General features: G+C 42.2%; 1 pseudogene; it reads right to left on the reverse strand.

Moving 5' to 3' along the window:
• LOC115120855 (solute carrier family 15 member 1-like) overlaps positions 1 to 24063 on the reverse strand; it is an 84698-nt pseudogene that overhangs the window by 30192 nt on the left and 30443 nt on the right.

Genomic DNA, 24063 nt, shown 5'->3' on the forward strand with positions numbered 1-24063 from the left:
TGTGGTTCTATGGCACAGCTCAGTCTACTGCCAAGGTGTAGTCTGTGGTTCTATGGCACAGCTCAGTCTACTGCCAAGGTGTAGTCTGTGGTTCTATGGCACAGCTCAGTCTACTGCCAAGGTGTAGTCTGTGGTTCTATGGCACAGCTCAGTCTACTGCCAAGGTGTAGTCTGTGGTTCTATGGCACAGCTCAGTCTACTGCCAAGGTGTAGTCTGTGGTTCTATGGCACAGCTCAGTCTACTGCCAAGGTGTAGTCTGTGGTTCTACGGAACAGCTCAGTCTACTGCCAAGGTGTAGTCTGTGGTTCTACGGAACAGCTCAGTCTACTGCCAAGGTGTAGTCTGTGGTTCTATGGCACAGCTCAGTCTACTGCCAAGGTGTAGTCTGTGGTTCTATGGCACAGCTCAGTCTACTGCCAAGGTGTAGTCTGTGGTTCTATGGCACAGCTCAGTCTACTGCCAAGGTGTAGTCTGTGGTTCTATGGCACAGCTCAGTCTACTGCCAAGGTGTAGTCTGTGGTTCTATGGCACAGCTCAGTCTACTGCCAAGGTGTAGTCTGTGGTTCTATGGCACAGCTCAGTCTACTGCCAAGGTGTAGTCTGTGGTTCTATGGCACAGCTCAGTCTACTGCCAAGGTGTAGTCTGTAGTCTGTTCTATGGCACAGCTCAGTCTACTGCCAAGGTGTAGTCTGTGGTTCTACGGAACAGCTCAGTCTACTGCCAAGGTGTAGTCTGTGGTTCTATGGCACAGCTCAGTCTACTGCCAAGGTGTAGTCTGTGGTTCTATGGCACAGCTCAGTCTACTGCCAAGGTGTAGTCTGTGGTTCTATGGCACAGCTCAGTCTACTGCCAAGGTGTAGTCTGTGGTTCTACGGAACAGCTCAGTCTACTGCCAAGGTGTAGTCTGTGGTTCTATGGCACAGCTCAGTCTACTGCCAAGGTGTAGTCTGTGGTTCTACGGAACAGCTCAGTCTACTGCCAAGGTGTAGTCTGTGGTTCTACGGAACAGCTCAGTCTACTGCCAAGGTGTAGTCTGTGGTTCTATGGCACAGCTCAGTCTACTGCCAAGGTGTAGTCTGTGGTTCTATGGCACAGCTCTTGTGCACAAAGTATCCTTGAAATCTAGCAGGGCTGTTTGGGGTTAGGGGTTAGGGGTTAGGGTGAGTAGTCTTAGAGGTTAGGGGTTAGTGGTTAGGGTGAGTAGTCTTAGGGGTTAGGGGTTAGGGTGAGTAGTCTTAGGGGTTAGGGTTAGGGTTAGGGTGAGTAGTCTTAGGGGTTTAGGGTGAGTTAGTCTTAGGTTAGGGGTTAGGGTTAGTAGTCTTAGGGGTTAGGGGTTCTTAGGGGTTAGGGTTAGGGTTAGGTAGTCTTAGGGGTTAGGGGTTAGGGGTTAGGGTGAGTAGTCTTAGGGGTTAGGGTGGTTCTTAGGGTGAGTAGACTTAGGGGTTAGGGGTTAGGGTAGTCTTAGGGTGAGTAGTCTTAGGGGTTAGGGGTGAGTAGTCTTAGGGGTTAGTAGTCTTAGGGGTTAGGGGTTAGGGGTTAGGGGTGAGTAGTCTTAGGGGTTAGGGGTTAGGGTGAGTAGTCTTAGGGGTTAGGGTTAGGGTTAGGGTGAGTAGTCTTAGGGGTTAGGGGTTAGTAGTCTTAGGGGTTAGGGTTAGGGGGTTATTAGGTTAGGGTGAGTAGTCTTAGGGGTTAGGTGAGTAGTCTTAGGGGTTAGGGTTATTAGGGTGAGTAGTCTTAGGGGTCTTGGGGTTAGGGGTTAGGGTGAGTAGTCTTAGGGGTTTGGGGTTAGGGTCTAGGGGGTTAGGGGTTAGGGGTGAGTAGTCTTAGGGTTAGTCTTGGGGGTTAGGGTTAGGGTTAGTTAGGGGTTAGGGGTTAGGTGAGTAGTCTTAGGGTTAGGGGTTAGGGTGAGTAGTCTTAGGGGTTAGGGTTAGGGGTTAGGGGTTAGGTGAGTAGTCTTAGGGGTTAGGGGTTAGGGGAGTAGTTTGGGGGTTAGGGGTTAGGGTGAGTAGTCTTAGGGGTTAGGGTGAGTAGTCTTAGGGGTTAGGGTTAGGTTAGGTTAGGGGTTAGGGGGTTAAGGTTAGGGGTTAGGGTTAGGGGTTAGGGGTTAGGGGTTAGGTTAGGTTAGTCTTAGGGGTTAGGGGTTAGGGTTAGGGGGTTAGGGGTTAGGGTTAGGGGTCAGGGTTAGGGTTATGGGTTAAGGTTAGGGTTAGGGTTAGGGTTAGGGTTAGGGTTAGGGTTAGGGGTTAGGGGTTAGGGGTTAAGGTTAGGGGTTAGGGTTAGGGGTTAGGGTTAGGGTTAGGGTTAAGGTTAGGGTTAGGTTTAGGGGTTAGGGTTAGGGGTTAGGGTTATACCCCTTTAGGTATAACCTCTACTACTATAGCCCATAGAATGCCACTGAGTAGCACGTTCAGAAATGGGTTAAGGTTAGGGGTTAGGGGTTAGGGGTTATGGTTAGAATGCCACTGAGTAGCACGTTCAGAAATGGGTTAAGGTTAGGGGTTAGGTTTAGGGTTAGGGGTTAGGGTTATACCCCTTTAGGTATAACCTCTACTACTTACTATAGCCCATAGAATGCCACTGAGTAGCACGTTCAGAAATGGGTTAGGGGTTAGGGTTAGGGGTTAGGGGTTATGGTTAGAATGCCACTGAGTAGCACGTTCAGAAATGGGTCTAGCCGAAACAGATCTGTCTAGCTGAAACTGATCTCTCTAGCTGAAACAGATATCTTTAGCTGAAACAGATATCTTTAGCTGAAACAGATATCTCTAGATTAAACTGACACATTTTGATGGGGATTTTTTCATTATGTTACTTGGTTCCATGTTACTTGGTTCCATCCATCTGGATGGGTTTAGGGTTAGGGTTCTTACCTGTTGGTCAAACAGAGTCCAGAACATGGGAAGGGGGATGTAGAGAAACAGAACCTTCAGCACCATCTTCACCTGGGCCACCAGCAATTTCTGGAGGAGAGGAGGAGGAAAGTGGAGGACGGGCAGGAGGAGGAGATAGGAGAGAAGGAGGAGGAGAGAGGAGGACGGGAAGAGGAGAGAAGAAAGGAGAGGAGGAGGAGAGAGGAGGCCGGGAGGAGGAGGAGGAGGAGAGCAGAAAGGAGAGGAGGAGGAGAGAGGAGGATGGGAGGAGGAGGAGAAAGGAGAGAAGAAGGAGGAGAGAGGAGGATGGGGAGGAGGAGAGGGGAGAGGAGAAGGAGGAGGACGGGAGGAGGACGGGAGGAGGAGGATGGGAGGAGGAGGAGAAAGGAGAGAAGAAGGAGGAGGAGAGAGGAGGATGGGGAGGAGGAGGAAAGCAGAAAGGAGAGGAGGAGGAGAGAGGAGGATGGGAGGAGGAGGAGAGCAAAAAGGAGAGGAGGATGGGAGGAGGAGGAGAAAGGAGAGAAGAAGGAGGAGGAGAGAGGAGGATGGGAGGAAGAGGAGAGCAGAAAAGAGAGGAGTAGGAGAGCAGAAAGGAGAGGAGGAGGAGAGAGGAGGATGGGAGGAAGAGGAGAGAGGAGAGAGGAGGACGGGGAGGAGGAGGAGAGAGGAGATAAGGAGGAGGAGGAGAGGAGGACGGGGAGGAGGAGGAGGAGGAGAGCAGAGAGGAGAGGGGAAGGAGAGAGGACGGGAGGAGGAGAGAAGGGGAAGGAGAGAGGAGGATGGGAGGAGGAGGAGAGCAGAAAGGAGAGGAGGAGGAGAGAGAAGGAGAGCAGAGAGGAGAGAAGAAGGAGGAAGAAGAGGAGAGGAAGGATTTATTAATGAGTTCTCTGTGTTGTAAACATCCTTCAGTTGACTTTCATTGTCAACAGTTTTATGAACTGCTAATTTGGTAGTGCTGGTTTTCCCATTGACCAATGAACATGGCCCTACGTCATATTTCTCATCGGCCCAGTCCATCCAGTGTTCTCTCTTAGGGAACGTCTTGCTGCGATGCCTGAAGCGGTTCTTTATGGCAAACTAGAGAGGAGCGAAAGAACACAAAAACACTTATAATAGCTCTGCTGAAAACCAGACATTGTTGTTGAATATCACATTCACTTCCTGTAGAGTTTCACATGGAAAGATACGACACTGTAAGTATTCTACTGTCTGTGTGTTATTAGACTGTCTCATCCCTTACTGTCTGTATGTTACTAGACTGTCTCATCCCTTACTGTCTGTATGTTACTAGACTGTCTAACCTCCTTACTGTCTGTATGTTATTACTGTCTAGACCATCCTTACTGTCTGTGTGTTACTAGACTGTCTCATCCCCTTACTGTCTGTATGTTACTAGACTGTCTCATCCCTTACTGTCTGTATGTTATTAGACTGTCTCATCCCTTACTGTCTGTATGTTAGACTGTCTCATCCCTTACTGTCTGTATGTTACTAGACTGTCTCATCCCTGTCTGTGTGTTACTAGACTGTCTCATCCCTTACTGTCTGTATGTTATTAGACTGTCTCATCCCTTACTGTCTGTGTGTTATTAGACTGTCTCATCCCTTACTGTCTGTATGTTATTAGACTGTCTCATCCCTTACTGTCTGTATGTTACTAGACTGTCTAACCTCCTTACTGTCTGTGTGTTATTAGACTGTCTCATCCCTTACTGTCTGTATGTTACTAGACTGTCTTATCCCTTACTGTCTGTATGTTACTAGACTGTCTCATCCCTTACTGTCTGTATGTTACTAGACTGTCTCATCCCTTACTGTCTGTATGTTATTAGACTGTCTTACCTCCTTACTGTCTGTATGTTACTAGACTGTCTCATCCCTTACTGTCTGTATGTTACTAGACTGTCTCATCCCTTACTGTCTGTATGTTACTAGACTGTCTCATCCCTTACTGTCTGTATGTTATTAGACTGTCTCATCCCTTACTGTCTGTATGTTACTAGACTGTCTTACCTCCTTACTGTCTGTATGTTACTAGACTGTCTAACCTCCTTACTGTCTATATGTTATTAGACTGTCTCATCCCTTACTGTCTGTATGTTACTAGACTGTCTTACCTCCTTACTGTCTGTATGTTACTAGACTGTCTTACCTCCTTACTGTCTGTATGTTATTAGACTGTCTTACCTCCTTACTGTCTGTATGTTACTAGACTGTCTTACCTCCTTACTGTCTGTATGTTACTAGACTGTCTTACCTCCTTACTGTCTGTATGTTACTAGACTGTCTTACCTCCTTACTGTCTGTATGTTATTAGACTGTCTTACCTCCTTACTGTCTGTATGTTACTAGACTGTCTTACCTCCTTACTGTCTGTATGTTACTAGACTGTCTTACCCCTTACTGTCTGTATGTTACTAGACTGTCTTAGCCCTTACTGTCTGTATGTTACTAGACTGTCTTACCTCCTTACTGTCTGTATGTTACTAGACTGTCTTACCTCCTTACTGTCTGTATGTTACTAGACTGTCTTACCTCCTTACTGTCTGTATGTTACTAGACTGTCTTACCTCCTTACTGTCTGTATGTTATTAGACTGTCTTACCTCCTTACTGTCTGTATGTTACTAGACTGTCTCATCCCTTACTGTCTGTATGTTATTAGACTGTTTCATCCCTTACTGTCTGTGTGTTATTAGACTGTCTCATCCCTTACTGTCTGTGTGTTATTAGACTGTCTCATCCCTTACTGTCTGTGTGTTATTAGACTGTCTCATCCCTTACTGTCTGTGTGTTACTAGACTGTCTCATTCCTTACTGTCTGTATGTTACTAGACTGTCTTACCTCCTTACTGTCTGTATGTTATTAGACTGTCTAACCTCCTTACTGTCTGTATGTTACTAGACTGTCTCATCCCTTACTGTCTGTATGTTACTAGACTGTCTCACCTCCTTACTGTCTGTGTGTTACTAGACTGTCTCATCCCTTACTGTCTGTATGTTACTAGACTGTCTCACCTCCTTACTGTCTGTATGTTACTAGACTGTCTCATCCCTTACTGTCTGTATGTTACTAGACTGTCTTACCTCCTTACTGTCTGTATGTTACTAGACTGTCTCATCCCTACTGTCTGTATGTTACTAGACTGTCTTACCCCTTACTGTCTGTATGTTATTAGACTGTCTCATCCCTTACTGTCTGTATGTTACTAGACTGTCTCATCCCTTACTGTCTGTATGTTACTAGACTGTCTCATCCCTTACTCTCTGTATGTTACTAGACTGTCTCATCCCTTACTGTCTGTATGTTACTAGACTGTCTCATCCCTTAATGTCTGTATGTTACTAGACTGTCTAACCTCCTTACTGTCTGTATGTTACTAGACTGTCTCATCCCTTACTGTCTGTATGTTACTAGACTGTCTCATCCCTTACTGTCTGTGTGTTATTAGACTGTCTCATCCCTTACTGTCTGTATGTTACTAGACTGTCTCATCCCTTACTGTCTGTATGTTATTAGACTGTCTTAGCCCTTACTGTCTGTATGTTACTAGACTGTCTCATCCCTTACTGTCTGTATGTTACTAGACTGTCTCATCCCTTACTGTCTGTGTGTTATTAGACTGTCTCATCCCTTACTGTCTGTATGTTACTAGACTGTCTCATCCCTTACTGTCTGTATGTTATTAGACTGTCTCATCCCTTACTGTCTGTATGTTATTAGACTGTCTTACCCCTTACTGTCTGTGTGTTACTAGACTGTCTCATCCCTTACTGTCTGTATGTTACTAGACTGTTTCATCCCTTACTGTCTGTATGTTACTAGACTGTCTTACCCCTTACTGTCTGTATGTTACTAGACTGTCTTAGCCCTTACTGTCTGTATGTTACTAGACTGTCTTACCTCCTTACTGTCTGTATGTTACTAGACTGTCTTACCCCTTACTGTCTGTATGTTACTAGACTGTCTTAGCCCTTACTGTCTGTATGTTACTAGACTGTCTTACCTCCTTACTGTCTGTATGTTACTAGACTGTCTTACCTCCTTACTGTCTGTATGTTACTAGACTGTCTTACCTCCTTACTGTCTGTATGTTACTAGACTGTCTTACCTCCTTACTGTCTGTATGTTATTAGACTGTCTTACCTCCTTACTGTCTGTATGTTACTAGACTGTCTCATCCCTTACTGTCTGTATGTTATTAGACTGTTTCATCCCTTACTGTCTGTGTGTTATTAGACTGTCTCATCCCTTACTGTCTGTGTGTTATTAGACTGTCTCATCCCTTACTGTCTGTGTGTTATTAGACTGTCTCATCCCTTACTGTCTGTGTGTTACTAGACTGTCTCATTCCTTACTGTCTGTATGTTACTAGACTGTCTTACCTCCTTACTGTCTGTATGTTATTAGACTGTCTAACCTCCTTACTGTCTGTATGTTACTAGACTGTCTCATCCCTTACTGTCTGTATGTTACTAGACTGTCTCACCTCCTTACTGTCTGTGTGTTACTAGACTGTCTCATCCCTTACTGTCTGTATGTTACTAGACTGTCTCACCTCCTTACTGTCTGTATGTTACTAGACTGTCTCATCCCTTACTGTCTGTATGTTACTAGACTGTCTTACCTCCTTACTGTCTGTATGTTACTAGACTGTCTCATCCCTACTGTCTGTATGTTACTAGACTGTCTTACCCCTTACTGTCTGTATGTTATTAGACTGTCTCATCCCTTACTGTCTGTATGTTACTAGACTGTCTCATCCCTTACTGTCTGTATGTTACTAGACTGTCTCATCCCTACTGTCTGTATGTTACTAGACTGTCTTACCCCTTACTGTCTGTATGTTATTAGACTGTCTCATCCCTTACTGTCTGTATGTTACTAGACTGTCTCATCCCTTACTGTCTGTATGTTACTAGACTGTCTCATCCCTACTGTCTGTATGTTACTAGACTGTCTTACCTCCTTACTGTCTGTATGTTATTAGACTGTCTCATCCCTTACTGTCTGTATGTTACTAGACTGTCTCATCCCTTACTGTCTGTATGTTACTAGACTGTCTCATCCCTTACTCTCTGTATGTTACTAGACTGTCTCATCCCTTACTGTCTGTATGTTACTAGACTGTCTCATCCCTTAATGTCTGTATGTTACTAGACTGTCTAACCTCCTTACTGTCTGTATGTTACTAGACTGTCTCATCCCTTACTGTCTGTATGTTACTAGACTGTCTCATCCCTTACTGTCTGTATGTTATTAGACTGTCTCATCCCTTACTGTCTGTATGTTACTAGACTGTCTCATCCCTTACTGTCTGTATGTTATTAGACTGTCTTAGCCCTTACTGTCTGTATGTTACTAGACTGTCTCATCCCTTACTGTCTGTATGTTACTAGACTGTCTCATCCCTTACTGTCTGTGTGTTATTAGACTGTCTCATCCCTTACTGTCTGTATGTTACTAGACTGTCTCATCCCTTACTGTCTGTATGTTATTAGACTGTCTCATCCCTTACTGTCTGTATGTTATTAGACTGTCTTACCCCTTACTGTCTGTGTGTTACTAGACTGTCTCATCCCTTACTGTCTGTATGTTACTAGACTGTTTCATCCCTTACTGTCTGTGTGTTACTAGACTGTCTCATCCCTTACTGTCTGTATGTTACTAGACTGTCTAACCTCCTTACTGTCTGTATGTTACTAGACTGTCTCATCCCTTACTGTCTGTGTGTTACTAGACTGTCTTACCTCCTTACTGTCTGTGTGTTACTAGACTGTCTTACCCCTTACTGTCTGTATGTTATTAGATTGTCTCATCCCTACTGTCTGTATGTTACTAGACTGTCTTACCCCTTACTGTCTGTATGTTATTAGACTGTCTTAGCCCTTACTGTCTGTATGTTACTAGACTGTCTCATCCCTTACTGTCTGTATGTTACTAGACTGTCTTACCTCCTTACTGTCTGTATGTTACTAGACTGTCTTAGCCCTTACTGTCTGTATGTTACTAGACTGTCTTACCTCCTTACTGTCTGTGTGTTACTAGACTGTCTTACCCCTTACTGTCTGTATGTTATTAGACTGTCTCATCCCTACTGTCTGTATGTTACTAGACTGTCTCATCCCTTACTGTCTGTATGTTATTAGACTGTCTCATCCCTTACTGTCTGTGTGTTACTAGACTGTCTCATCCCTTACTGTCTGTGTGTTATTAGACTGTCTCATCCCTTACTGTCTGTATGTTATTAGACTGTCTCATCCCTTACTGTCTGTATGTTACTAGACTGTCTTACCTCCTTACTGTCTGTATGTTACTAGACTGTCTTACCCCTTACTGTCTGTATGTTATTAGACTGTCTCATCCCTTACTGTCTGTGTGTTACTAGACTGTCTTACCCCTTACTGTCTGTATGTTATTAGACTGTCTCATCCCTTACTGTCTGTATGTTATTAGACTGTCTTACCTCCTTACTGTCTGTATGTTATTAGACTGTCTAACCTCCTTACTGTCTGTATGTTACTAGACTGTCTTACCTCCTTACTGTCTGTATGTTACTAGACTGTCTTACCCCTTACTGTCTGTATGTTATTAGACTGTCTCATCCCTTACTGTCTGTGTGTTACTAGACTGTCTTACCCCTTACTGTCTGTATGTTATTAGACTGTCTTAGCCCTTACTGTCTGTATGTTACTAGACTGTCTTACCTCCTTACTGTCTGTATGTTACTAGACTGTCTTACCTCCTTACTGTCTGTATGTTACTAGACTGTCTTACCTCCTTACTGTCTGTATGTTACTAGACTGTCTTACCTCCTTACTGTCTGTATGTTATTAGACTGTCTTACCTCCTTACTGTCTGTATGTTACTAGACTGTCTCATCCCTTACTGTCTGTATGTTATTAGACTGTTTCATCCCTTACTGTCTGTGTGTTATTAGACTGTCTCATCCCTTACTGTCTGTGTGTTATTAGACTGTCTCATCCCTTACTGTCTGTGTGTTATTAGACTGTCTCATCCCTTACTGTCTGTGTGTTACTAGACTGTCTCATTCCTTACTGTCTGTATGTTACAGACTGTCTTACCTCCTTACTGTCTGTATGTTACTAGACTGTCTAATCCTCCTTACTGTCTGTATGTTATTAGACTGTTTCATCCCTTACTGTCTGTGTGTTACTAGACTGTCTCATCCCTTACTGTCTGTGTGTTACTAGACTGTCTCATCCCTTACTGTCTGTATGTTACTAGACTGTCTCACCTCCTTACTGTCTGTATGTTACTAGACTGTCTCATCCCTTACTGTCTGTATGTTACTAGACTGTCTTACCTCCTTACTGTCTGTATGTTACTAGACTGTCTCATCCCTACTGTCTGTATGTTACTAGACTGTCTTACCCCTTACTGTCTGTATGTTATTAGACTGTCTCATCCCTTACTGTCTGTATGTTACTAGACTGTCTCATCCCTTACTGTCTGTATGTTACTAGACTGTCTCATCCCTTACTGTCTGTATGTTACTAGACTGTCTCATCCCTTACTGTCTGTATGTTACTAGACTGTCTCATCCCTTAATGTCTGTATGTTACTAGACTGTCTAACCTCCTTACTGTCTGTATGTTACTAGACTGTCTCATCCCTTACTGTCTGTATGTTACTAGACTGTCTCATCCCTTACTGTCTGTGTGTTACTGTCTCATCCCTTACTGTCTGTATGTTACTAGACTGTCTCATCCCTTACTGTCTGTATGTTACTAGACTGTCTTAGCCCTTACTGTCTGTATGTTACTAGACTGTTTCATCCCTTACTGTCTGTGTGTTACTAGACTGTCTCATCCCTTACTGTCTGTGTGTTACTAGACTGTCTCATCCCTTACTGTCTGTATGTTACTAGACTGTCTCACCTCCTTACTGTCTGTATGTTATTAGACTGTCTCATCCCTTACTGTCTGTATGTTATTAGACTGTCTTACCCCTTACTGTCTGTGTGTTACTAGACTGTCTCATCCCTTACTGTCTGTATGTTACTAGACTGTTTCATCCCTTACTGTCTGTGTGTTACTAGACTGTCTCATCCCTTACTGTCTGTATGTTATTAGACTGTCTCATCCCTTACTGTCTGTATGTTACTAGACTGTCTTACCTCCTTACTGTCTGTATGTTACTAGACTGTCTTACCCCTGTCTGTATGTTATTAGACTGTCTTACCCCTTACTGTCTGTATGTTACTAGACTGTCTAGACTGTCTGTATGTTATTAGACTGTCTCATCCCTTACTGTCTGTATGTTACTAGACTGTCTCATCCCTTACTGTCTGTATGTTACTAGACTGTCTCATCCCTTACTGTCTGTGTGTTACTAGACTGTCTCATCCCTTACTGTCTGTATGTTACTAGACTGTCTTACCTCCTTACTGTCTGTATGTTATTAGACTGTCTTACCCCTTACTGTCTGTATGTTACTAGACTGTCTTACCCCTTACTGTCTGTATGTTACTTACTGACTGTCTAGTCTGTATGTTACTAGACTGTCTCATCCCTTACTGTCTGTATGTTATTAGACTGTCTCATCCCTTACTGTCTGTATGTTACTGACTGTCTCATCTGTGTCTGTATGTTAGACTGTCTCATCCCTTACTGTCTGTGTGTTACTAGACTGTCTCATCCCTTACTGTCTGTATGTTATTAGACTGTCTCATCCCTTACTGTCTGTATGTTATTAGACTGTCTCATCCCTTACTGTCTGTATGTTACTAGACTGTCTTACCTCCTTACTGTCTGTATGTTACTAGACTGTCTTACCCCTTACTGTCTGTATGTTATTAGACTGTCTCATCCCTTACTGTCTGTGTGTTACTAGACTGTCTTACCCCTTACTGTCTGTATGTTATTAGACTGTCTCATCCCTTACTGTCTGTATGTTATTAGACTGTCTTACCTCCTTACTGTCTGTATGTTATTAGACTGTCTAACCTCCTTACTGTCTGTATGTTACTAGACTGTCTCATCCCTTACTGTCTGTATGTTACTAGACTGTCTCACCTCCTTACTGTCTGTGTGTTACTAGACTGTCTCATCCCTTACTGTCTGTATGTTACTAGACTGTCTCACCTCCTTACTGTCTGTATGTTACTAGACTGTCTCATCCCTTAATGTCTGTATGTTACTAGACTGTCTCATCCCTTACTGTCTGTGTGTTACTAGACTGTCTCATCCCTTACTGTCTGTATGTTACTAGACTGTCTCATCCCTTACTGTCTGTGTGTTACTAGACTGTCTCATCCCTTACTGTCTGTATGTTACTAGACTGTCTTACCCCTTACTGTCTGTATGTTATTAGACTGTCTTACCCCTTACTGTCTGTATGTTACTAGACTGTCTCATCCCTTACTGTCTGTATGTTACTAGACTGTCTCATCCCTTACTGTCTGTGTGTTACTAGACTGTCTTACCCCTTACTGTCTGTATGTTACTAGACTGTCTCATCCCTTACTGTCTGTATGTTACTAGACTGTCTCATCCCTTACTGTCTGTATGTTATTAGACTGTCTTAGCCCTTACTGTCTGTATGTTACTAGACTGTCTCATCCCTTACTGTCTGTATGTTACTAGACTGTCTCATCCCTTACTGTCTGTATGTTATTAGACTGTCTAACCTCCCTTACTGTCTGTATGTTATTAGACTGTCTCATCCCTTACTGTCTGTATGTTATTAGACTGTCTTACCCTTACTGTCTGTATGTTACTAGACTGTCTAACCCCCTTACTGTCTGTATGTTACTAGACTGTCTCATCCCTTACTGTCTGTATGTTATTAGACTGTCTCATCCCTTACTGTCTGTATGTTACTAGACTGTCTCATCCCTTACTGTCTGTATGTTACTAGACTGTCTCATCCCTTACTGTCTGTATGTTATTAGACTGTCTTACCTCCTTACTGTCTGTATGTTACTAGACTATGTCTGTATGTTACTAGACTGTCTTACCCTTACTGTCTGTATGTTACTAGACTGTCTTACCTCCTTACTGTCTGTATGTTACTAGACTGTCTAGACTGTCTTACCCCTTACTGTCTGTATGTTACTAGACTGTCTAACCTCCTTACTGTCTGTATGTTACTAGACTGTCTCATCCCTTACTGTCTGTATGTTACTAGACTGTCTTACCCCTTACTGTCTGTATGTTACTAGACTGTCTTACCCCTTACTGTCTGTATGTTACTAGACTGTCTTACCTCCTTACTGTCTGTATGTTACTAGACTGTCTCATCCCTTACTGTGTTACTAGACTGTCTTACTGTCTGTATGTTACTAGACTGTCTAACCTCCTTACTGTCTGTATGTTACTAGACTGTCTCATCCCTTACTGTCTGTATGTTACTAGACTGTCTTACCTCCTTACTGTCTGTGTGTTACTAGACTGTCTTAGCCCTTACTGTCTGTATGTTACTAGACTGTCTTACCTCCTTACTGTCTGTATGTTACTAGACTGTCTTAGCCCTTACTGTCTGTGTGTTACTAGACTGTCTCATCCCTTACTGTCTGTATGTTATTTGACTGTCTCATCCCTTACTGTCTGTGTGTTATTTGACTGTCTCATCCCTTACTGTCTGTGTGTTATTAGACTGTCTAACCTCCTTACTGTCTGTGTGTTACTAGACTGTCTTACCCCTTACTGTCTGTATGTTACTAGACTGTCTAACCTCCATACTGTCTGTATGTTATTAGACTGTCTCATCCCTTACTGTCTGTATGTTATTAGACTGTCTCATTCCATACTGTCTGTATGTTATTAGACTGTCTCATCCCTTACTGTCTGTATGTTATTAGACTGTCTCATCCCTTACTGTCTGTATGCTACTAGACTGTCTCATCCCTTACTGTCTGTATGTTACTAGACTGTCTCATCCCTTACTGTCTGTATGTTATTAGACTGTCTCATCCCTTACTGTCTGTATGTTACTAGACTGTCTCATCCCTTACTGTCTGTATGTTATTAGACTGTCTCATCCCTTACTGTCTGTATGTTACTAGACTGTCTCATCCCTTACTGTCTGTATGTTATTAGACTGTCTCATCCCTTACTGTCTGTGTGTTACTAGACTGTCTCATCCCTTACTGTCTGTGTGTTACTAGACTGTCTCATCCCTTACTGTCTGTATGTTATTAGACTGTCTCATCCCTTACTGTCTATATGTTATTAGACTGTCTCATCCCTTACTGTCTGTGTGTTACTAGACTGTCTAACCTCCTTACTGTCTGTATGTTACTAGACTGTCTCATCCCTTACTGTCTGTATGTTACTAGACTGTCTAACCTCCTTACTGTCTGTGTGTTACTAGACTGTCTCATCCCTTACTGTCTGTATGTTATTAGACTGTCTCATCCCTTACTGTCTGTGTGTTACTAGACTGTCTAACCTCCTTACTGTCTGTATGTTACTAGACTGTCTTACCTCCTTACTGTCTGTATGTTATTAGACTGTCTCATCCCTACTGTCTATATGTTACTAGACTGTCTCATCCCTTACTGTCTGTATGTTACTAGACTGTCTCATCCCTTACTGTCTGTATGTTACTAGACTGTCTCATCCCTTACTGTCTGTATGTTACTAGACTGTCTCATCCCTTACTGTCTGTATGTTACTAGACTGTCTAACCCCCTTACTGTCTGTATGTTACTAGACTGTCTCATCCCTTACTGTCTGTATGTTACTAGACTGTCTCATCCCTTACTGTCTGTATGTTACTAGACTGTCTCATCCCTTACTGTCTGTATGTTACTAGACTGTCTCATCCCTTACTGTCTGTATGTTACTAGACTGTCTTACCTCCTTACTGTCTGTATGTTACTAGACTGTCTCATCCCTTACTGTCTGTATGCTACTAGACTGTCTCATTCCTTACTGTCTGTATGTTACTAGACTGTCTCATCCCTTACTGTCTGTATGTTACTAGACTGTCTCATCCCTTACTGTCTGTGTGTTATTAGACTGTCTCATCCCTTACTGTCTGTATGTTACTAGACTGTCTCATCCCTTACTGTCTGTATGTTACTAGACTGTCTAACCTCCTTACTGTCTGTATGTTACTAGACTGTCTCATCCCTTACTGTCTGTATGTTACTAGACTGTCTTACCCCCTTACTGTCTGTATGTTACTAGACTGTCTCATCCCTTACTGTCTGTGTGTTATTAGACTGTCTCATCCCTTACTGTCTGTATGTTACTAGACTGTCTCATCCCTTACTGTCTGTGTGTTACTAGACTGTCTCATCCCTTACTGTCTGTATGTTACTAGACTGTCTAACCTCCTTACTGTCTGTATGTTACTAGACTGTCTCATCCCTTACTGTCTGTATGTTACTAGACTGTCTTACCCCCTTACTGTCTGTATGTTACTAGACTGTCTCATCCCTTACTGTCTGTATGTTACTAGACTGTCTTACCTCCTTACTGTCTGTATGTTACTAGACTGTCTCATCCCTTACTGTCTGTGTGTTATTAGACTGTCTCATCCCTTACTGTCTGTATGTTACTAGACTGTCTAACCTCCTTACTGTCTGTGTGTTACTAGACTGTCTCATCCCTTACTGTCTGTATGTTACTAGACTGTCTTACCCCCTTACTGTCTGTATGTTATTAGACTGTCTCATCCCTTACTGTCTGTATGTTACTAGACTGTCTCACCTCCTTACTGTCTGTATGTTACTAGACTGTCTCATCCCTTACTGTCTGTATGTTACTAGACTGTCTCATCCCTTAATGTCTGTATGTTACTAGACTGTCTCATCCCTTACTGTCTGTATGTTACTAGACTGTCTCATCCCTTACTGTCTGTGTGTTACTAGACTGTCTCATCCCTTACTGTCTGTATGTTACTAGACTGTCTCATCCCTTACTGTCTGTGTGTTACTAGACTGTCTTACCCCTTACTGTCTGTATGTTATTAGACTGTCTCATCCCTTACTGTCTGTGTGTTACTAGACTGTCTCATCCCTTACTGTCTATATGTTATTAGACTGTCTTACCTCCTTACTGTCTGTATGTTACTAGACTGTCTCATCCCTTACTGTCTGTATGTTACTAGACTGTCTCATCCCTTACTGTCTGTATGTTACTAGACTGTCTTACCCCTTACTGTCTGTATGTTACTAGACTGTCTCATCCCTTACTGTCTGTGTGTTACTAGACTGTCTCATCCCTTACTGTCTGTATGTTACTAGACTGTCTAACCTCCTTACTGTCTGTATGTTATTAGACTGTCTTACCTCCTTACTGTCTGTATGTTATTAGACTGTCTAACCTCCTTACTGTCTGTATGTTACTAGACTGTCTCATCCCTTACTGTCTGTATGTTACTAGACTGTCTCACCTCCTTACTGTCTGTGTGTTACTAGACTGTCTCATCCCTTACTGTCTGTATGTTACTAGACTGTCTCATCCCTTACTGTCTGTATGTTACTAGACTGTCTCATCCCTTACTGTCTGTATGTTACTAGACTGTCTCATCCCTTACTGTCTGTGTGTTACTAGACTGTCTCATCCCTTACTGTCTGTATGTTACTAGACTGTCTCATCCCTTACTGTCTGTGTGTTACTAGACTGTCTCATCCCTTACTGTCTGTATGTTACTAGACTGTCTTACCCCTTACTGTCTGTATGTTATTAGACTGTCTTACCCCTTACTGTCTGTATGTTACTAGACTGTCTCATCCCTTACTGTCTGTATGTTACTAGACTGTCTCATCCCTTACTGTCTGTGTGTTACTAGACTGTCTTACCCCTTACTGTCTGTATGTTATTAGACTGTCTCATCCCTTACTGTCTGTGTGTTACTAGACTGTCTCATCCCTTACTGTCTATATGTTATTAGACTGTCTTACCTCCTTACTGTCTGTATGTTACTAGACTGTCTCATCCCTTACTGTCTGTATGTTACTAGACTGTCTCATCCCTTACTGTCTGTATGTTATTAGACTGTCTTAGCCCTTACTGTCTGTATGTTACTAGACTGTCTCATCCCTTACTGTCTGTGTGTTACTAGACTGTCTCATCCCTTACTGTCTGTATGTTACTAGACTGTCTAACCTCCTTACTGTCTGTATGTTATTAGACTGTCTTACCCCCTTACTGTCTATATGTTACTAGACTGTCTTACCCCTTACTGTCTGTATGTTACTAGACTGTCTAACCCCCTTACTGTCTGTATGTTACTAGACTGTCTCATCCCTTACTGTCTGTATGTTATTAGACTGTCTCATCCCTTAGTGTCTGTGTGTTATTAGACTGTCTCATCCCTTACTGTCTGTATGTTACTAGACTGTCTCATCCCTTACTGTCTGTATGTTACTAGACTGTCTCATCCCTTACTGTCTGTATGTTATTAGACTGTCTAACCTCCTTACTGTCTGTATGTTACTAGACTGTGTGTTACTAGACTGTCTTACCCCTTACTGTCTGTATGTTACTAGACTGTCTTACCTCCTTACTGTCTGTATGTTACTAGACTGTGTGTTACTAGACTGTCTTACCCCTTACTGTCTGTATGTTACTAGACTGTCTAACCTCCTTACTGTCTGTATGTTACTAGACTGTCTCATCCCTTACTGTCTGTATGTTACTAGACTGTCTTACCTCCTTACTGTCTGTGTGTTACTAGACTGTCTTACCCCTTACTGTCTGTATGTTACTAGACTGTCTTACCTCCTTACTGTCTGTATGTTACTAGACTGTGTGTTACTAGACTGTCTTACCCCTTACTGTCTGTATGTTACTAGACTGTCTAACCTCCTTACTGTCTGTATGTTACTAGACTGTCTTACCTCCTTACTGTCTGTATGTTACTAGACTGTCTTAGCCCTTACTGTCTGTGTGTTACTAGACTGTCTCATCCCTTACTGTCTGTATGTTATTTGACTGTCTCATCCCTTACTGTCTGTGTGTTATTTGACTGTCTCATCCCTTACTGTCTGTGTGTTATTAGACTGTCTAACCTCCTTACTGTCTGTGTGTTACTAGACTGTCTTACCCCTTACTGTCTGTATGTTACTAGACTGTCTCATCCCTTACTGTCTGTATGTTACTAGACTGTCTCATCCCTTACTGTCTGTGTGTTACTAGACTGTCTTACCCCTTACTGTCTGTATGTTATTAGACTGTCTCATCCCTTACTGTCTGTGTGTTACTAGACTGTCTCATCCCTTACTGTCTATATGTTATTAGACTGTCTTACCTCCTTACTGTCTGTATGTTACTAGACTGTCTCATCCCTTACTGTCTGTATGTTACTAGACTGTCTCATCCCTTACTGTCTGTATGTTATTAGACTGTCTTAGCCCTTACTGTCTGTATGTTACTAGACTGTCTCATCCCTTACTGTCTGTGTGTTACTAGACTGTCTCATCCCTTACTGTCTGTATGTTACTAGACTGTTTAACCTCCTTACTGTCTGTATGTTATTAGACTGTCTTACCCCCTTACTGTCTATATGTTATTAGACTGTCTTACCCCTTACTGTCTGTATGTTACTAGACTGTCTAACCCCCTTACTGTCTGTATGTTACTAGACTGTCTCATCCCTTACTGTCTGTATGTTATTAGACTGTCTCATCCCTTAGTGTCTGTGTGTTATTAGACTGTCTCATCCCTTACTGTCTGTATGTTACTAGACTGTCTTACCCCTTACTGTCTATATGTTATTAGACTGTCTCATCCCTTACTGTCTGTATGTTATTAGACTGTCTAACCTCCTTACTGTCTGTATGTTACTAGACTGTGTGTTACTAGACTGTCTTACCCCTTACTGTCTGTATGTTACTAGACTGTCTTACCTCCTTACTGTCTGTATGTTACTAGACTGTGTGTTACTAGACTGTCTTACCCCTTACTGTCTGTATGTTATTAGACTGTCTCATCCCTACTGTCTATATGTTACTAGACTGTCTCATCCCTTACTGTCTGTATGTTACTAGACTGTCTTACCTCCTTACTGTCTGTATGTTACTAGACTGTCTTACCCCTTACTGTCTGTATGTTACTAGACTGTCTTACCTCCTTACTGTCTGTATGTTACTAGACTGTGTGTTTACTAGACTGTCTTACCCTTACTGTCTGTATGTTACTAGACTGTCTAACCTCCTTACTGTCTGTATGTTACTAGACTGTCTTACCTCCTACTGTCTGTATGTTACTAGACTGTCTTATCCCTTACTGTCTGTATGTTACTAGACTGTCTCATCCCTTACTGTCTGTATGTTATTTGACTGTCTCATCCCTTACTGTCTGTATGTTATTTGACTGTCTCATCCCTTACTGTCTGTGTGTTATTAGACTGTCTAACCTCCTTACTGTCTGTGTGTTACTAGACTGTCTTACCCCTTACTGTCTGTATGTTACTAGACTGTCTCATCCCTTACTGTCTGTATGTTATTAGACTGTCTCATCCCTTACTGTCTGTATGTTATTAGACTGTCTCATCCCATCCTGTATGTTACTAGACTGTCTTATCCCTTACTGTCTGTATGTTATTAGACTGTCTCATCCCTTACTGTCTGTGTGTTACTAGACTGTCTCATCCCTTACTGTCTATATGTTATTAGACTGTCTTACCTCCTTACTGTCTGTATGTTACTAGACTGTCTCATCCCTTACTGTCTGTATGTTACTAGACTGTCTCATCCCTTACTGTCTGTATGTTATTAGACTGTCTTAGGCCTTACTGTCTGTATGTTACTAGACTGTCTCATCCCTTACTGTCTGTGTGTTACTAGACTGTCTCATCCCTTACTGTCTGTATGTTACTAGACTGTCTAACCTCCTTACTGTCTGTATGTTATTAGACTGTCTTACCTCCTTACTGTCTGTATGTTATTAGACTGTCTAACCTCCTTACTGTCTGTATGTTACTAGACTGTCTCATCCCTTACTGTCTGTATGTTACTAGACTGTCTCACCTCCTTACTGTCTGTGTGTTACTAGACTGTCTCATCCCTTACTGTCTGTATGTTACTAGACTGTCTCACCTCCTTACTGTCTGTATGTTACTAGACTGTCTCATCCCTTAATGTCTGTATGTTACTAGACTGTCTCATCCCTTACTGTCTGTGTGTTACTAGACTGTCTCATCCCTTACTGTCTGTATGTTACTAGACTGTCTTACCCCTTACTGTCTGTATGTTATTAGACTGTCTTACCCCTTACTGTCTGTATGTTACTAGACTGTCTCATCCCTTACTGTCTGTATGTTACTAGACTGTCTCATCCCTTACTGTCTGTGTGTTACTAGACTGTCTTACCCCTTACTGTGTTGTTATTAGACTGTCTCATCCCTTACTGTCTGTCTGTGTGTTACTAGACTGTCTCATCCCTTACTGTCTATATGTTATTAGACTGTCTTACCTCCTTACTGTCTGTATGTTACTAGACTGTCTCATCCCTTACTGTCTGTATGTTACTAGACTGTCTCATCCCTTACTGTCTGTATGTTATTAGACTGTCTTAGCCCTTACTGTCTGTATGTTACTAGACTGTCTCATCCCTTACTGTCTGTGTGTTACTAGACTGTCTCATCCCTTACTGTCTGTATGTTACTAGACTGTCTAACCTCCTTACTGTCTGTATGTTATTAGACTGTCTTACCCCTTACTGTCTATATGTTATTAGACTGTCTTATCCCTTACTGTCTGTATGTTACTAGACTGTCTAACCTCCTTACTGTCTGTATGTTACTAGACTGTCTCATCCCTTAATGTCTGTATGTTACTAGACTGTCTCATCCCTTACTGTCTGTGTGTTACTAGACTGTCTCATCCCTTACTGTCTGTATGTTACTAGACTGTCTCATCCCTTACTGTCTGTATGTTACTAGACTGTCTCATCCCTTACTGTCTGTATGTTATTAGACTGTCTTACCCTCCTTACTGTCTGTATGTTACTAGACTGTCTAGACTGTCTTACCCTTACTGTCTGTATGTTACTAGACTGTCTTACCCCTTACTGTCTGTATGTTACTAGACTGTCTTACCTCCTTACTGTGTTGTTACTAGACTGTCTTACCTCCTTACTGTCTGTGTGTTATTAGACTGTCTAACCTCCTTACTGTCTGTATGTTACTAGACTGTCTCATCCCTTACTGTCTGTATGTTACTAGACTGTCTTACCTCCTTACTGTCTGTATGTTATTAGACTGTCTTACCCCTTACTGTCTGTATGTTACTAGACTGTCTTACCTCCTTACTGTCTGTATGTTACTAGACTGTGTGTTACTAGACTGTCTTACCCCTTACTGTCTGTATGTTACTAGACTGTCTAACCTCCTTACTGTCTGTATGTTACTAGACTGTCTTACCTCCTTACTGTCTGTATGTTACTAGACTGTCTTAGCCCTTACTGTCTGTGTGTTACTAGACTGTCTCATCCCTTACTGTCTGTATGTTATTTGACTGTCTCATCCCTTACTGTCTGTGTGTTATTAGACTGTCTCATCCCTTACTGTCTGTGTGTTATTAGACTGTCTAACCTCCTTACTGTCTGTGTGTTACTAGACTGTCTTACCCCTTACTGTCTGTATGTTACTAGACTGTCTAACCTCCTCACTGTCTGTATGTTATTAGACTGTCTCATCCCTTACTGTCTGTATGTTATTAGACTGTCTCATCCCTTACTGTCTGTATGTTATTAGACTGTCTCATCCCTTACTGTCTGTATGTTACTAGACTGTCTCATCCCTTACTGTCTGTATGTTACTAGACTGTCTCATCCCTTACTGTCTGTATGTTATTAGACTGTCTCATCCCTTACTGTCTGTATGTTACTAGACTGTCTCATCCCTTACTGTCTGTATGTTATTAGACTGTCTCATCCTTACTGTCTGTATGTTACTAGACTGTCTCATCCCTTACTGTCTGTGTGTTACTAGACTGTCTCATCCTTACTGTCTGTATGTTACTAGACTGTCTCATCCCTTACTGTCTGTATGTTATTAGACTGTCTCATCCTCCTTACTGTCTGTATGTTACTAGACTGTCTCATCCCTTACTGTCTGTGTTACTAGACTGTCTCATCCCTTACCTCCTTACTGTCTGTATGTTACTAGACTGTCTCACCCCTTACTGTCTGTATGTTACTAGACTGTCTCATCCCTTACTGTCTGTGTGTTACTAGACTGTCTCATCCCTTACTGTCTGTATGTTACTAGACTGTCTTACCTCCTTACTGTCTGTATGTGTTACTTAGACTGTCTAGACCTCCTTACTGTCTGTATGTTACTAGACTGTCTTACCTCTTACTGTCTGTATGTTATTAGACTGTCTCATCCCTACTGTCTGTATGTTACTGTCTCATCCCTTACTGTCTGTATGTTACTAGACTGTCTCATCCCTTACTGTCTGTATGTTACTAGACTGTCTCATCCCTTACTGTCTGTATGTTACTAGACTGTCTCATCCCTTACTGTCTGTATGTTATTAGACTGTCTCATCCCTTACTGTCTGTATGTTACTAGACTGTCTCATCCCTTACTGTCTGTATGTTACTAGACTGTCTCATCCCTTACTGTCTGTATGTTACTAGACTGTCTCATCCCTTACTGTCTGTATGTTACTAGACTGTCTCATCCCTTACTGTCTGTATGTTACTAGACTGTCTTACCTCCTTACTGTCTGTATGTTACTAGACTGTCTCATCCCTTACTGTCTGTATGTTACTAGACTGTCTTACCCTTACTGTCTGTATGTTACTAGACTGTCTCATCCCTTACTGTCTGTGTGTTATTAGACTGTCTCATCCCTTACTGTCTGTATGTTACTAGACTGTCTCATCCCTTACTGTCTGTATGTTACTAGACTGTCTAACCTCCTTACTGTCTGTATGTTACTAGACTGTCTCATCCCTTACTGTCTGTATGTTACTAGACTGTCTTACCCCCTTACTGTCTGTATGTTACTAGACTGTCTCATCCCTTACTGTCTGTGTGTTATTAGACTGTCTCATCCCTTACTGTCTGTATGTTACTAGACTGTCTCATCCCTTACTGTCTGTGTGTTACTAGACTGTCTCATCCCTTACTGTCTGTATGTTACTAGACTGTCTAACCTCCCTTACTGTCTGTATGTTACTAGACTGTCTCATCCCTTACTGTCTGTATGTTACTAGACTGTCTTACCCCTTACTGTCTGTATGTTACTAGACTGTCTCATCCCTTACTGTCTGTATGTTACTAGACTGTCTTACCTCCTTACTGTCTGTATGTTACTAGACTGTCTCATCCCTTACTGTCTGTGTGTTATTAGACTGTCTCATCCCTTACTGTCTGTATGTTACTAGACTGTCTTACCTCCTTACTGTCTGTATGTTACTAGACTGTCTCATCCCTTACTGTCTGTATGTTACTAGACTGTCTTACCCCCTTACTGTCTGTATGTTATTAGACTGTCTCATCCCTTACTGTCTGTATGTTACTAGACTGTCTCACCTCCTTACTGTCTGTATGTTACTAGACTGTCTCATCCCTTACTGTCTGTATGTTACTAGACTGTCTCATCCCTTAATGTCTGTATGTTACTAGACTGTCTCATCCCTTACTGTCTGTATGTTACTAGACTGTCTCATCCCTTACTGTCTGTGTGTTACTAGACTGTCTCATCCCTTACTGTCTGTATGTTACTAGACTGTCTCATCCCTTACTGTCTGTGTGTTACTAGACTGTCTTACCCCTTACTGTCTGTATGTTATTAGACTGTCTCATCCCTTACTGTCTGTGTGTTACTAGACTGTCTCATCCCTTACTGTCTATATGTTATTAGACTGTCTTACCTCCTTACTGTCTGTATGTTACTAGACTGTCTCATCCCTTACTGTCTGTATGTTACTAGACTGTCTCATCCCTTACTGTCTGTATGTTATTAGACTGTCTTAGGCCTTACTGTCTGTATGTTACTAGACTGTCTCATCCCTTACTGTCTGTGTGTTACTAGACTGTCTCATCCCTTACTGTCTGTATGTTACTAGACTGTCTAACCTCCTTACTGTCTGTATGTTATTAGACTGTCTTACCCCCTTACTGTCTATATGTTATTAGACTGTCTTACCCCTTACTGTCTGTATGTTACTAGACTGTCTAACCCCCTTACTGTCTGTATGTTACTAGACTGTCTCATCCCTTACTGTCTGTATGTTATTAGACTGTCTCATCCCTTA

Source organism: Oncorhynchus nerka, unplaced genomic scaffold, assembly GCF_034236695.1.
Source record: "Oncorhynchus nerka isolate Pitt River unplaced genomic scaffold, Oner_Uvic_2.0 unplaced_scaffold_1348, whole genome shotgun sequence".
NCBI lineage: Eukaryota > Metazoa > Chordata > Actinopteri > Salmoniformes > Salmonidae > Oncorhynchus > Oncorhynchus nerka.